Here is a 15,901-nt window from a genome sequence, read left to right on the forward strand (position 1 = left end):
GGCTATGAAATGGAGGAACTGGAGCTACTGGTGTGGGAAGTTAAACCAGCCATTATAGGGAGTACAAAACTGGTGGAATAGCACTCATGGCTGGAATACAGGTACTGAAGCATAGGTGGGTCAAAATCACTTTGGGGAAGGGTTGTAAAAGAGGTTCTGTTAGGATGATTTTAGCAGCCCTGTTATGGGCAGTAATCTCTTTAATATTGTTAGAGAGAGAAACACTTTGTGGAACTGTGTCATAATGGGATACTTTAACTTCCTGGCTATAGATTGGAGAATAAATGCTACCAGTACTGGTAGGGTCCACTTATTTCTGGCAGTGATAAATAAGTTTTCTTCATCAAATCATCACTGAACCAACAAGAGGTGATGCAATTTTAGACTTGGTTTTCCTAAGTAGTGAGGACATCACAGAAGAGTTGATCGTAGGAAATTACCTTGGATCGCGTGATCATAGAACTTGAAGGGACCTCGAGAGGTCATCTAGTCCAGTCCCCAGCACTCAAGGCAGGACTAAGTATTATCTAGACAATCCCTGACAGGTGTTTGTCCAACCTGCTCTTAAAAATCACCAATGATGGAGATTCCAAAACCTCCCTAGGCAATTTATTCCAGTGCTTAACCACTCTGACAGTTAGGAAGTTTTTCCTAATGTCCAACCTAAACTGCCCTTGCTGCGATTTAAGACTATTGCTTCTTGTCTTTATCCTCAGAGGTTAAGAAGTACAATTTTTCTCCCTCCTTCTTGTAACAACCTATTATGTACTTGAAACCTATTATCATGTCCCCTCTCAGTCTTCTCTTCTCCAGACTAAACAAACCCAATTTTTTCAATCTTCCTTCATAGGTCATGTTTTCTAGACCTTTAATCATTTTTGTTGCTCTTCTCTGGACTTTCTCCAATTTGTCCACATCTTTCCTGAAATGTAGCACCCAGAACTGGACACAATACTCCAGCTGAGGCCTAATCAGCATGGAGTAGAGGGGAAGAATTACTTCTCGTCTTGCTTACAATACTTGCTTACATGAATTGATTCAGATTAAATTAAATAGAAAGATAATCAAAACCAGGTCATCAACTATGTTTTTTATTTCAAAAGGGAAGACTTCGGGAAATTAAGGGAATTAGTTACAAAAATCAGCTGGACTGAAAAGCTCAAGGACTTAAATGTGGAGGAGGCTTGGGATTTCTTCAAATCAACTGTACAATCTATCTGAAATTTGCACCCCAAGTAATGGAGGGGGGGAACTTGTAGGGAAAGGTTCCAGACCTAGCAAGATGAATAACCACCTCAAAAAGATTATTAGGAGTAAGCAGAGAGCCTACAGAGAGTTGGAAAAGGGGGTGATCAGCAAAAAACCCTACATTGTGATGGTTATAAAATGTACAAATAAAGTGAGATTTGTTAAAAGTCAAGCTGAGTTAGCTCTTGCCAAGGAAATAAAAAACCTCTTATTATTTATTTTAAGTTATATAATAAAAAGAGTAAGGAAGGATGAGGTTGGGCTGCTATGCAGTGGATGGGAGGGAGATTAAAGATAATCTAGGTATGGCCCCAAAACTAAATGAATAGTTTGCCTTGGTTTTCAGTTACGGGTGATAATATAGAAAATGTACATGAAGGCAGTGTAGCTGATAGGGAATGAGCATCTAGAAATGGAAATGACCAAATATGCGGTGGAATTAAAACTTAAAGTGCTTAATGTGCTCAAATCAGGGGGACTGGATAACTTCCACCCCAGAATATTGAAAGAATAGGCACATGAGATTGATTTATTAAAAATCTTTGCTACTTAATGAGCACTCCATTCGGGGGTAGTACCATATGAGTGGAGAATAGCTAATGATGTATTTATATTTAAGAAAGGGGGTGGGGGAAAGTGATCCAAGCAATTACAGACCTGCTAGTCTGACCTCAGTAGTACGCAAGGTTTTAGAACAAAAGGAAGGAAAGAATAATTAAATGAATAGAGGTAAAGAGGATGCAATGCAGCATTGGTTTCCCAAAGACTGATCATGCCAGATTAACCTGATTTCCTTCTTTTTTTTTTTTTTTAAGATAAGGGAGGTGCAGTAGATCTAACTTACTTGGACTTTAGCAAAACATTTGATACAGTGCCACATGGGCAAGTATTAGTTACATTAGAGAAGATGGTGATCAGTATAAGCATTGTAAGGTGCATAGGTGCTGACGCTGAGGGTGCTCCGGAGCTGGAGCACCCATATGGAAAAAAATGGTCACCAGTAGCCCCCCAAATCGGCTCTTCCCTCTTTTCCCCCCAGCACCTCTCACCCGCCGGCAGCCCCACTGATCAGCTCCTCCCCCTTCCCAGCTGCTGCATTCGGCTGTTCCACGAGGTGCTGAGGGGTGGGGGAGGAGAGAGGGTGGGGCACACTCAGGGGAGGGGGCAGAATGAGGTTGGAAGGGCCAGGGTAAGAGTGGGAAGGGCAGGGTTGGGAAGAGGTGGGCTGGGGCCTTGGGGAAAGGGGTGGAGTGGGAGCAGGGCCTGGGGCAGAGCAGGGGTCCAGCACCCCCGATACATTAGAAAGTCAGCGCCTATGGTAAGGTGGATAAAGAATTGGCTAAAGGGAAGAAGGCAATGGGTTGTGCTGAAAAGTGAATTATCAGACTGGAAGGGAGGTAACTAGTGGAGTTCCTCAGACTTTGGACCCATCTTATTCAATATTATTATTAATGACCTTCCTACAAACAGTGGGACTGTGCTCATGAAATTTCTTGGTGACACAAAGTTGGAAGGTCTCATCGGTACAGAAGAGGATTGGAACACGACACAGGAAGACGTGGATGGCTGTGCAGACGGGAGTGACAGAAATGAGATGACATTCAGTAGAACAAAGTCAAGGTCAGGCACTTAGAGTCTAGTAACAAGAATTTCTGCTGCAAGCTGGAGGGGTCCTCAGTTGAAAGCAACAGAGGAGGAGAGAGACTTGGATGTGTGTGTCGATCACAAGATGACTCCAAGCCACTGATGTGATTTGACTGGGGAAAAAGGCAAACACAATCCTAGGGTGTATCAGGCAAGGCATTTCCAGTAGAGATAGAGATGTAGTAATGCCATTGTACAAGGCACTGGTAAGACCTCTTTTGGAACGCTGTGTGCAATTCTGGTCACCCATGTGCAAGAAAGATTAACTTAAACTGGAACCAGTGCAGAGGGAGCTACTAGGCAGGTCAGGTGAATGGAGGGCCTATCTTATGAGAGGAGACTAGAAGAACTTGGCTTGTTTAGTCTAGCAAACAGAAGGCTGAGAGGGGATACATACGGTGCTCTCTATAAATACACTAGGGGGTAAATACCAGGGTGAATTCCTATTTAAGCTAAAGGACAGTGTTGGCACAAAAACAAATGGATATAGACTAGCCATGAACAAATTCAGGCTGGAAATTAGGTTTCTAACCACCAGAGGGGCAAGGTTCTGGAGCAGCCTCCCAACAGGAGTTGTGGGGCAATAACTTAGCTTTGAGAAAGATCCGGACAAACTGATGCATGCAGTTGTATGATAGGGTTGTTTTGATTTTGGGTGGGGAGAGCAAGACTCAGCAGCCCTGGCACTCACTTCCAGCTTATGTTCTATATTCCTGAAGCTCATGCTTCAGCATTTCAGCCAGCCACTGGCAGGGATCAGGAAGGGATTCCCACCGCCCACCTTCAATGTATTCTGGAGGGTTTTTTTAATCTCCTTCCTCTGAAGCATCAGGGATGCCTAAGGCTGGAGATGGGACACTGGATGGTTGGGGGCAGGGCTCTGCAGTAGCACTGAGCATTCTCTCTCTCTCTCAGGTACGTGGCTAGCTGGTTCTTGCTCATATGCTCAGGGTCTAATGTCACCAGATCTGCCCGTTACTTCAGTGTATGCTCATTTATTTGGGTTACTCTTCTGGGGGAGGAGGGGAGTTCTGTAATTTTATCAATGTACTGCTTGTGTCATGTGTATTATCATATGGAGCTCTACTTCTCCCTTATGCAAGTCCCCTCCCAATGGAACTATCCTGCAAGACCTAGGTTCTCTAGGGCTTGGTTTCTCCAGCCCCAGAACCAGATGAAAACACACACACAACAAGTCTGAGTGGACTGGGTCAAGCAGCACTTTCAAGCTGCCACCCTTATGCATCCCAGATTCAGCATGTCCCTATCCCCACTCTCACATCACAATTGTACTGGCAGTAACCTACTTGATGAACAAACCCCACAGTATTTTGGGCACTGCAGGGATCTTTAGCTTAGGTAAAAGAAGCATTGCTGCAGAGTAAATGGGGGAAGCAAAACCACAAAAGAGTAAAGTTTAGCAAGAGAGAGAGAAGTGACCAGCTTAGCCATAAAAGTTATTTCTTGAATACTAGTGATAACTACACAAGGAGGGCTAAACCAACATAACATAAATTATTAAAGGTTAATACCTAAGGTAGAAAGGAAAACAGAGAGAAAGAGGGGGATCTCACCCACTCCATGAGGCTTGAACTGGTTGGGGTTCGGGTGATGATGGTAGCTCAGGGTCCTGAGTGCTGGAGACAGACAGAGCCCCCAACATGATCAGTCAGGAGAAGATGGAGTCCCAGTGGAACTGAGGCATAGTTTGGATCTAAGCATCGGAGCACTTAGCTGAACATACGTAGGGGTTTTTGTAGAGAGAAAACAATGGTTCAAGAGAGAACACTAGATTTGTGCATGGGTAAACTGATGACTCAAGGGTTTTCTTTAGGCTAGACAATAGGAGCTGATCACTCTTGGCTAGGGGTGGTGTTTTCTTCCAGGGAGCTCACAGTGCAACTAGGCTGCTTCAGTGTTTTGGATAACAATCAAGGATTCATTACTAGAATTGGTCTGATAACTGCTGAGCTGGGTGTGGGCAGGCCTAGGTTCATTAACATCTGGAGCAGAGATTCCCATGATGCAGTGCTTTCCTGCTTTTCTGGTCCCAGTGCGGTTCTCTGTTCTTCATTCTGTATGCTAGTCCCTGTCCCATCTTTCATGCAGATGAGGCTAGGGGAGTTATCTCTGCTCTCCCTTCTGTATGCAAATGGAGATGTCTTAATCTTGTCACACTTGTCAGGAGGGGTCTAAGTGTGTCTCCCAATGCACTTCACTGCTCTCTGCAAGCCTATTCTCTGATCGGTCTTGGTTCAAGCAGAGACCGGCGGGGGGGGGGGGGGGTGTCCCCCACGAGTCAGACAGGCCAGACACTGCACCCTGGTTCCCTAAAAACACAGAGCTGACTGGTATCACTAACTGATCACATATGTGGAGTTGGGAAGGAATTTTCCCCCAGGCTAGGTTGGTATTGACCTGCAGTTTCTCACCTTCCCCTGCAGCGTGTGGGTGCAGGTCACTTGCCCCAAATGGGGTATTGGGTCAGGGTGGTTAGCTATCTTCGTAGGTATAAAAAGCCTGTGGATCAGATGGGAGAGAGAAATGAAAACAGCCAGTGAACACTGGTGAGGGTGGAAACAGAATTTCCTGAGGGGCTGCTCCAGGGGAGGGTGGGCTGTGGGCCATGAACCCCTGGACAGTGGGACAATCCCTCTCCCCCTTCCCCTGTGGCACCATTCCACTGCCTCCTCCCTCTAGAAACCATCCTTTCTCATGCGTTGATGGGCCAGACACATGGCAGACAGCCTCCCACCGCACTGGGACACAAGAGAACTCTCCTGCTCACCATCAGCTTGGCCCCTCGTCCCCATCTACATCCCTGCTAGTGATCAGAAAAGCCAACAAATGCATTTGCACATTTACCAGTTGATTCCCTTTGCCTGGGCTGGGTCTGGGTGAACTGCGTGACTGTTGAATGCCACCTCTGTAATAACATTGGTCTTTTCAGAACTGCCAAAGCGATTGTGCGTAGCCTTAATGCCTTCTGCGCCAGGCTCTCACCATGCTTTGCAGCCATTAATGAACTGAGCCTCCCAGCATTTAGATTCAGAATCCCCATTTTGGAACATGCCTGCTGCACAGAGACACTGCCCTCTCTTGCTCTGAATCCTTGCTACAGACGCACGGCTCCCCCAGAAGCCCACAAGGAATGAACCAGGCATTTCCATCAGTTTAACAATAATAATGATAAATGTACATTAAAAAAAAAACAGCCATTGTCTCCTCCGAGCTCCCCAGCGTGTGCCGTGTCTGCTGGCTCTGTTGTGTTTACACAGTATGTGCTGTCTGGGCTGTGTGTCTCAGATAGAGCCAGGGACACTCTCAGCACTTAAGAACGGCCAACGGCCATACTAGGTCAGATCAGTTGTCCATCTAGGCCAGTATCATGTCTTCTGAGAGTGGACAATGTCAGGTGCTTCAGAGGGAATGAACAGAACAGGTAATGATCAAGTGATCCATCCCTGGTTACCCATTCCCTACTTCTGGCAAATAGAGGCTAGGGACACCATCCCTGCTCATCCTGGTTAATAGCCATTGATGGACCTACCCTTCATGAATTTATCCAGTTCTTTTTTTAACCCTGTTATAGTCTTGGCCTTCAACATCCTCTGGTAAAGAGTTCCACAGGTTGACTGTGTGTTGTGTGAAAAAATACTTCCTTTTGTTTGTTTAAAACCTGCTGCATATTAATTTCATTTGGTGACCCCTAGTTCTTGTGTTATGAAAAGGAGTAAATAACACTTCCTTATTTACTTTCTATACACCAGTCATGATTTTATAGACCTCTATCATATCCCCCTTTAGTCACCTCTTTTCCAAGCTGAAAAGTCCCAGTCTTATTAATCTTTCCTCATACAGAAGCTGCTCTAATGTCCTAATCATTTTTGTTGCCCTTTTCTGTACCTTTTCCAATTCCAATATATCTTTTTGAGATAGGGCAGCCATCTGAACACAGTATTCAAGATGTGGGCGTACCATGGATTTATGTAGAGGCAATATGATATTTTCTGTCTTATTATCTATCTCTTTCTTAATGATTTCCAACATTCTGTTCACTTTTTTGACTGCCATTGCACACTGAGTGGATGTTTACAGAGAATTATCCACAATGACTCCAAGATTTTTTTTGAGTGGTAACAGCTAATTTAGACCCCATCACTTTGTATGTATAGTTTGGATTATGTTTTCCCAATGTGCATTACTTTGCATGTATCAACATTGAATTTCATCTGCCATTTTGTTGCCTAGTCACCGAGTTTAGTGTGATCCCCTTGTAACTCTTCGCAGACTGGTTGGGACTTAACTAGTTTTGTATCGTCTGCAAATTTTGCCACCTGACTGTTTACCCCTTTTTCCAGATCATTTATGAATATGTTGAACAGCACTGGTCCCAGTACAGACCCTTGGACCACTATTTACCTCTCTTCATTCTGAAAACTGACCATTTATTCCTATTCTTAGTTTCCTGTCTTTTAATCAGTTCGTGATCCATGAAAGAACCTTCCCTCTTATCCCATAATAGCTTACTTTGCTTAAAAGCCTTTGGTGAGGGACCTTGTCAAAGGCTTTCTGAAAATCTAGGTACACTATATTCAGTGGATCACTCTTGTCTACATGCTTGTTGACCTCCTCAAAAAATTCTAGTAGATTGAGGCATGATTTGCCTTTACAAAAACACATGTTGACTTTTCCCCAACAAATTGTGTTCATCTATGTGTCTGATAATTCTGTTCTTTACTATAGGTTCAGGGCCGGCCCACTACATTTTGGCACCTGAGGTGGGGAGCTCAAATGACACTCCCATACCCCCTTGCTTGGGCCAAAATTTCGAAAGGTCTCAATTCTGCCTTCTTCCTGTTCTACTCCTCTCATGGTACTGCTCTTCTACCTACCCCAATAAAGGAGAACTAACATCTTAAAATGCCTTGTTCAAAAATGTTAAGTAACACTTAACTTTCAAATGGCTGAACAGCAAATGTAACTTTCCTTGTCTTCATAGTAAACGCTGGAATTTTTATCTGTTTGAATAATTACAGTGGTGCTTCCTGTGCCTTCTTGGTTGCAAAGATTTGAACTGCTTCCTGAAGGTCCACAGTCGGGGCCAGCTTATGCTCTATTGAGATGGTTGCAAGGCCGACCAGCCTCTCTTGTGTCATTGTGGAGTGTAGATGTGTTTTTATTAACTTCAGCTTGGAGAAGCTGAGTTCTCCACTGGTAACTGTTACAGAAAGTGTTAGAAGTATGCACAGAACAACAAAAGCATTTGGAAAGAGGGTGGTCATCTTATTTGTGCACATATATTCCAGAACAGCCTTTGAAGTTGATCCTGCTGAAATGTACCTTGAAAGGGCTTTCGGTTCATCACCTAAATCACTCGCATCAATGTCGCGCATGTCATCATGTGTCAACACTGTCTGTAGTGCCCTGCATTGCTGGTGTAGGTCTTCTTCAGGTATAGTGAGGAGTTTTGGAATATCATATAACATCCCAGATATACTGCTGTGTTCCTTGAGCTGTATGAAACATTCAACGGACTGTATTGCACAATCTAGCACCTGGTTAAAGAATTCAACTTTGAATTGTTGTTTGGGGGTCTCTTATGGGATTATCTCATGCCTTGTAATCAAAATGTCTTCTTCTTCGGTGACTCTTGTATTCTTGAATGGGTGGGAAAATAGCTTCAGTGTGAAGTTCCTCTGCCAACTTCTGTGCACTCTTCAGAAGGTTTTGAAATCCCTCATCTGACTGGTAAGACTGCAGGTATGACTTTGCTTTGTCCAGTTGTTCCATTGCTCCAGATATATCAAGGTCAACACCTTGGAGTCTCTTGCTTACAACATTTATTTCAAACAGTATGTCATGCCACAACACTAAGCCACACAAAAATGTGAAGTTACGTATGTTTCTGGTGATTCTGTTTCCCTCTGCCACTGTTCTCCCACAAACAGTTCCTGTCATAGCATTATCCTCCATAATGGCAACTATGGCATCATCTACCTTCCCACTTTGGTGTTTGATAGGCTTTACCGCCTTCATTCGACTTTCCCATCGTGTGGCACTCAGTGGTTTCAGGGTCAGAGAGGATGTTCCCAGATGTTCCTTCAAAATTTGCCATTGATGAGTTGATGCAGAGAAAAATACATAAATTCTTTGAATTATGTTAAAAAATTCAGCAACCTCACTGGAAGCTGATGCTGCATCACTGACCACCAAGTTCAGTGAATGAGAGCTGCATGGGACAAAAAACACTTGAGGGTTTAACTCTTGGATCCGTGTCTGCGTTCCTCTGTTCTTTCCTCTCATGTTGTCACCATTATTATAGCCCTGACCTCTCATGTCAGCTATCGCAATTCCCATATCTTCCAGCTTTTTAAGAAGGACATTTGTCATACCAGTTCCTGTAGTATCATCAATGTCCATAAATTCTAGAAAATGCTCTCTGACAGCCACCATTGCAGGGGTATTTTCACTAGGTTCTGTTACAAAATGCACCATTAAAGTCATTTGTTCCATATGGGTGATGTCAGGTGTGCAGTCCAGAATAACAGAGTAATATCTTGCTGTCTTCAGATCTGCCACAATCTTCTGTTTGACTTTTGTTGCCAGTAACTGTGTGATCTCATTTTGAATTGTTTTTCCATGGTAGTGATGTGTGTACATTTCTTGGGTGGTGACTCTTAGATGCTCCTGGAGTACAGCATGAAACTCAGCCATCAGCTTCACAATTTTAAGGAAGCTTCCATTGTTTGGCACATACAGCTGATCTGAAGTGCCACACAGTCTAGGTTTTGGGTAGCAAGCATTCTCACAATGGCAGTGAGCCTTTTCAGAACATATTGCCAGTAAAGAGACTCTGATGCAATCTTTGCTTGATGCTGATCATCTATGATGGCCTTTAACCTTAGTCTCATCTCAAACTCTATGGAATGCTCTCTGGTGATTTACTGCCTTCTCATGGCATGCCAGATTTCTAGCCAGATTTTTCCAGTCCTTTGTTCCTGTAGAACCCAATGTGGCTGGAACATTAGACTGCAAGAATTTGCAACAAAAACAGTATGCCGCATTCTGGATTTTTGAGTACATAAGCCATGGCATCTCCACTTTGTCATCATTGGGGATTTCACACCAGTAATGTGTTGGATGGAAACTTCATATTCCCTAAAGGACAATGAAAATAGAAGTTTTTCACTTGCTGTGGCCCTTGAAGTACAAGGAAGTCCCTCAGGCTACTGCTCAAGTGGGTCCACAGTCCTGGATCATCTAGACCTTAAGTAAATAACTCAGCAGCAGCTGTTTCTTGCCCCTCCACCACACTCTTCTCTGATCTACACTTTTCTTCAGGAATGTGCATGATTACATCCATTTGAGATGGAGATATGGATGCTGCAGTAGCTGCACTCTGACTAACTGGAAGATCAGGCATCTCCTCACCACTCACATCCTCACTGGGGTTGGAAGGTTCACTGTGAACATTTGTGTCTATGCATCTCAGGAGAGCTCCTTCCTGATTCCTTCCTTCGCTTTCTTTCTTTCTCTGACTGCTGCCCAAGAAGGGCGTTTTCTTCTTTCACTCATGACTGCTGTTCTGTACCAGCTATAGTGGCTCTCAACACTCAGTTGAAGGGGACAAATAAGCAGGCTGGTAGCAGGGCCTGAGTGAGGGAAGATATCAGTGTCTTAAGGGCCTAACTGGCTCCTAATACTTCAGTTGACTGCATGTTCTCCTCAAGCAGGTTCAGGGAAGCAGCAGAAAACAGGAAGCTCCCTGAGAAGCTGGTGTTAATCAGTCCAGGCTCCTGGAGGTGCTAGAGACCTCCTCTCGCTCCCTGCAGTTCCTGCTGCTTTCTGTTATTCCCTCTCACCTTTTCTCCTGCCAGCATCTTAGGTCTCTTGTGCCCTCCTTCCTCCAGCACAGCACTCTGCCATCTGTGCATCTAGAGCAGAGAGAATACATATGCACCAGGAGCAGACACAATTTTCTACACTCTGGGTCTTAGTGGTGCCCCCCCCCCACGTCTGGCACGTGAGGCAGCTGCCTCAGTTCGCTTCATGGTAAGGCCAGCCCTGTATAGGTTCAACCAATTTGCCTGGTACTGAAGTTAGGCTTGCCAGCCTGCAATTGCCAGGATCGCCTCTGGAGCCTTTTTTAAAATTGGCATCACATTAGCTATCCTCCAGTCACCTGGTACAGAAGCTGATTTAAGTGATAGGTTACATACCACATTAGTAGTTCTGCAATTTCACATTTGAATCCCTTCAGAGCTCTTGGGTGAATGCCATCTGGTCCTGGTGACTTATTACTGTTAATTTATCAATTTGTTCCAAAACCTCTTCTATTGACACCTCAATCTGGGACAGTTCCTCAGATTAAAAAGAATGGCTCAGGTGTGGGAATCTCCCTCATATCCTCAGCTGTGATGACTGATGCAAATAATTCATTTAGTTTCTCCACAATGGCCTTATCATCCTTAAGTGCTCCTTTAGCATCTTGATCATCCTGTGGTTCCACTGATTGTTTAGCAGCCTTCTTGCTTCTGATATATTTAAAACCAATGTTGCTATTATTTTGTGACTTTGACTAGCTGTTCTTCAAATTCTTTTTTGGCCTGCCTAATTATAGTTTTACCTTTTACTTGCCAGAGTTTATGCTCCTTCCTATTTTCTCTAAGATTTAGCTTCCACTTTTCAAAGGATGCCTTTTTACCTCTAGCTGCTTTTTTTACTTTGTTGTTTAGCCCCGGTGGCACTTTTTTGATCCTCTTACTATTTTTTAAAATTTGGGGTATACATTTACATTGGGCCTCTATTATGGTGTCTGTAAAACATTTCCATGCAGCTTGCAGGGATTTCACTTTTGCATTTGTACCTTTTTAATTTCCTCATTTTTGTGCATCGTAATGATTGTACAGAGAAGGAAACTAAGCCATGGTGAAAGAGTTGCCAGAGAAGTCACAGGAAGGCAGTGGCAGAACTGGAAAGAGATCCCTGATCTCCTGCCACCCTTTCCTGTGCCTGAGAGCCAGCTCTTTGCCTAGCACAGGGGTCTCAAACTTCCGGCCCATGGGCCATCTGCGGCCTGTGAACCTCCCCAATGTGGGCCATGGGGAGTCCAGCAGTTCTGGGGCCGGGTCTCTCCCTTGGCATGATTTACAATGGCCAGGGGCCCTGGCAGCACACTGGAGCTGAGTGGCATCTGCCTGCTCGCTCCACGTAGCCACTGGCTCCTCCCTGAGGCCCCGGGGCGGGGTTGTGCCTCCGCATGCTACCCCCACCCCAAGCACCCCTGTGGCCAATGGGAAGCTACAGGGGCGGTGCCTGGGGGTAGCAGTGTGCAAAGGGGCCCCGGCCTGCCCTGCCTTGGAGCCCCAGGTAAGCACCACACCCCCACACTCCCTCCCAGAGCCTGCACCCCCTTCCCACTTCCAAACTCTCTCCAAGAACCTGCACCTCTCCTCCCTCCCAGAACCTGCAACCCCACCCCCTCCTCCTGCACCCCCACCTCCTGTCTGAGCTCAGAGCCTGCACCCAGCACCCAAACTCCATCTCAGAGCCTGCACCCCAAACCCCTACCCCAGACCTTCTCCCCCACCCAAACTCCCTCCAAGAGCCTTAGGTAGGTGGAGGATGGAGTTTTTTTTTCGGGGAGGGGGAGTTTTGGGAGGAGGGTTCTAGGCAGCTTGAGTGACATTATTGGCCCACTGGGAGGATGAGAGGACTGGCACTAGCCCTAAGGTAAATTAAGTTTGAGACCCCTGGCTTAGCACCATCATTCTTCCTCCTCTGAGCGTGGCCACTATTGCTTCCAGCTGATAATCACCTCTACTGGGCTATTGCTGGCTGAGGCTAAGGAATATCAGCCCATTTTCAATGAGAGGAGCTGCTGTGAGCCATTACCAACTAGCGTTTCAGCAGGCTCAAGAGGTGCTGGCAGAAGCCACGGGGAAACTAGACAAATGTCTCCATGCACCTATCTGAGTGCTGGCCTCTCCCTATTGCAAGGCAAATACAATCCTGACTCATAATGGCAGCTAAAGTGGATTGAAGTGCTTTATCCAGTACAAATGTCCTGGATTGTTCACTGCAGACTGCACGTCCTCCCATTCCAGACATGCAGCTGCAGTGAGCTCAGTTCACCTCGCAGAGATAGCCTGGGTGGTTTATATCACCTGTCACATGCTCAAGTGCAGAGGAGGGTTACAGAGGAGGGCAGCGAAACACAATGTCCAGCTGTAATTGCTGCAGATATTCTTGCCAGCATTAGAAAGGTCACCGGGGGATTCTTTCCTTGCTCTCTGTGCCAGCAGAGCTGTGGCTTTGTTCTGCGTGAAGGTGAGATCTGTGCTGTGCCTTCCTTGTCCCCCACACTCTGGTGCCGACGTGAGGGGCACTCTTAGAAGGGAGCTAGGCATGTGGGGTATCCTCAAACTACTCAGAGGCCAGACTTCCTGCAATGATGTTACTGTGGCTGAGGTGTCATTCTGTGGAGCACCAGCTTCTGGAGGGGTCACTTGTAGAAATAACAGTGAGAAACAGCATCCCCTCTTCCTGGTGAAGGCCTAAGGGTGAGATCCTGGCTCCCCCGAAGTGAATGGCAGAATTGTGGTTGACTTCAATGGCGCCAGCATGTCACCCGGCACATGCAAACAGATCGCCTGTTCCGTGGTGCAGCCCTGCCCACCCGCATCGTGCACACGTCTTGCCATCTGCACACGCACTGGTTCTTCACATGCACTGCTCTGGGAAACAGAGCGCCCCCCCTGCTCACACAATTTCACTGGCTCCCCATGCCTTTCTGTTCAAAACCTCCCTCCTCTTCACAACCTCCTGTGGGCTTGCTCCAACCCACTCCCCAGGCCTCCTCTCCCTTCCCCTCTCCCAACCCTGGCCACTGCTCAGTCCCTGCTCACTAGCTTGCCATGTTGGCTGTCCTAGAATAGCCTTCCCTTGTTCCCCTCCCCACGGATCCTTCAAACCTTGCATTTGCTTCGGCCTCAACTAGTATTTCCCTGTTGTCCCTGGACGGTGTTGGGGGGCCCTGGAGGGGTGCTGCTGCCCAAGGAAAGTCGTGGTGTTCCAAGTGGTATAACAATGCCGAGATGCTCCATGGCACACAGCTGACTGAGGCGTGACTGGTACATCTCCACTCCACCTTCTCTGCTCTCCCCACCTCCCATCTTCACGTGCCAGCTCATGACACCCGTTCCCCAGAGGACCTGCTGGGAACAGTTACAATATTCCAGAAAGGTCAGGAACATAAGACTAATCCTCCTTGACTGACTTTTTCCAACAGCCAGATTGATGGCTGGCAGCAGCCTGGATTATTGTAATCTGCGGCCAGTAAAATAGCCTGGCTGGCATGCATAGCACAGCAAGCCATGTTTGGGCCTCCAGTTTAGAGCCCAAGCAGCACCAAAAGCAAGCTGTAGGGAGCTCGGTTAGAATAGAGGCAAGTGTCTCCAGCTAACCCTGAAGGGAGGAGACCTGGTAATAAACTCCTTGCAGATGCCAAACCAGCCCCTGGCATGACTGACCCAGGCTATTAGCCAAGCTGGATTTTGCTAAATCTCTTTGCCTTTCAGCCACCTACCATTGGGCAGTCACCTTCCTTTTACCCAAGCAGGGCCGGCTCCTGGCACCAGCTCAGCAAGCAGGTGCTTGGGGAGGCCAAGGGGAGGGGGCAGCAAGTCGGGCTCTGCGGCGACAATTTGGCGGCGGGTCCCTCTCGGGGGGGAAGGATCTGCTGCCGAAGAAGAAAGCGGCGCGGTGGAGCTGCCACCAATCGCGATTGCAGCTTTTGTTTGTTTGTTTTTTCTTTCACCGCTTGGGGCAGTAAAAACTCTGGAGCCGGCCCTGTACCCAAGTGACCCCTTTACCCCGTCTGTGTAACATAAGGGTGCTGTGTATCCTGGGCCAGGAGCTCCTGGCTGCATCTGGTGATTTTTTTTTCCCAACCTCCTGAAGTATCTTGTGAGCCCTGTGAATGAAACTGACCAGCTCTTCAGCCTGGGGGAGCCTTTGCTCACAGGCACCCAACAATTCCTCTGGCCCTAACCCTCTCACCCAGGGTCTCCTGATGCATTTAAAACACATTGTTCCAGCTGGGCTCTAGGTTTAGGAGGAGGAGCAGCCCCAGGACTGAGGTGGGTCTTGAGGTGGTAGGCTGGGGACGGGGCCCTTGAAGGACAGGGGGAGAGGGAAGTGGAGACCTGGTATGATGGCTGCCATCTTGGCTGATAGCAGGACTTGATCTGGGGCCCAGGAGACCTGAAAACATGGATCTCTACAGCTGGAGCTCAAGGGCCAGGCTCTGTGGCTAAGAGCTGTGCCGCATCCATAATCTTGGTGGGTTGGTCACTGAGGGTGACTTTTTTAGCTCACACTGACCAGTGGGTTACACTAGTGTGAGATGCTTATTCAGCATCTCCACCCTTCCGAGCTGCTGACTGCCTCGAGACCAGAGAGAGGATAGACTGGTGCATCAAAAACCTGGTGACTTGGGGGATTTAAGTCAGCTCTCCAGGTTGCTCTGCTGATCAGTAGGAGCATGGGAAGCCAAGTGCAATGGGAGGGTGGTTGCAACCAATGCCAGACGAATAGTGCAGGGATCTTCCTCCTGCCTGGAGTCAGAGTGCATTGGGCCAGGACCTCTCTCTTCCAAAGAGAGAGGCTGAGGTGGTGCCCATCTGGGCATGGGCTTACTCCATAGGCATGACCATTGCCCACCTTCCTCAGCTCCTGCTATAGATATTTGATTTCTACCAGAACATCCAATGACCGTGTAGCATTCTCCTGTAATGTAGTTATAAGATCTAGGATTAAAAGTACCCAAAGGTGAGAGGAAGAGATGTTTCCATACAACATAATAAACAAATAGGATCTCTCTGATGAAGTGCTGTCCCCTTAAGAACCAGGCAGGCTGGGAACCATCTGTAGAATATAAATTGCCGTCCCCTGATCACTCAGTCTCAGGTAGGCACACAGTAAGCGGCCTAGGAAGGGAGCCCAG

General features: G+C 46.8%; 1 protein-coding gene across 1 annotated transcript in view; it reads left to right on the forward strand.

Annotated features, from left to right (window-relative positions):
* Positions 1-15,901, forward strand: part of SRL (sarcalumenin) — a 101,703-nt gene that overhangs the window by 26,537 nt on the left and 59,265 nt on the right. The gene's annotated exons all lie outside the window — the stretch shown is intronic.

This window comes from Mauremys reevesii, linkage group 10 (assembly GCF_016161935.1).
Source record: "Mauremys reevesii isolate NIE-2019 linkage group 10, ASM1616193v1, whole genome shotgun sequence".
In the NCBI taxonomy this organism is placed as follows: Eukaryota; Metazoa; Chordata; order Testudines; family Geoemydidae; genus Mauremys; species Mauremys reevesii.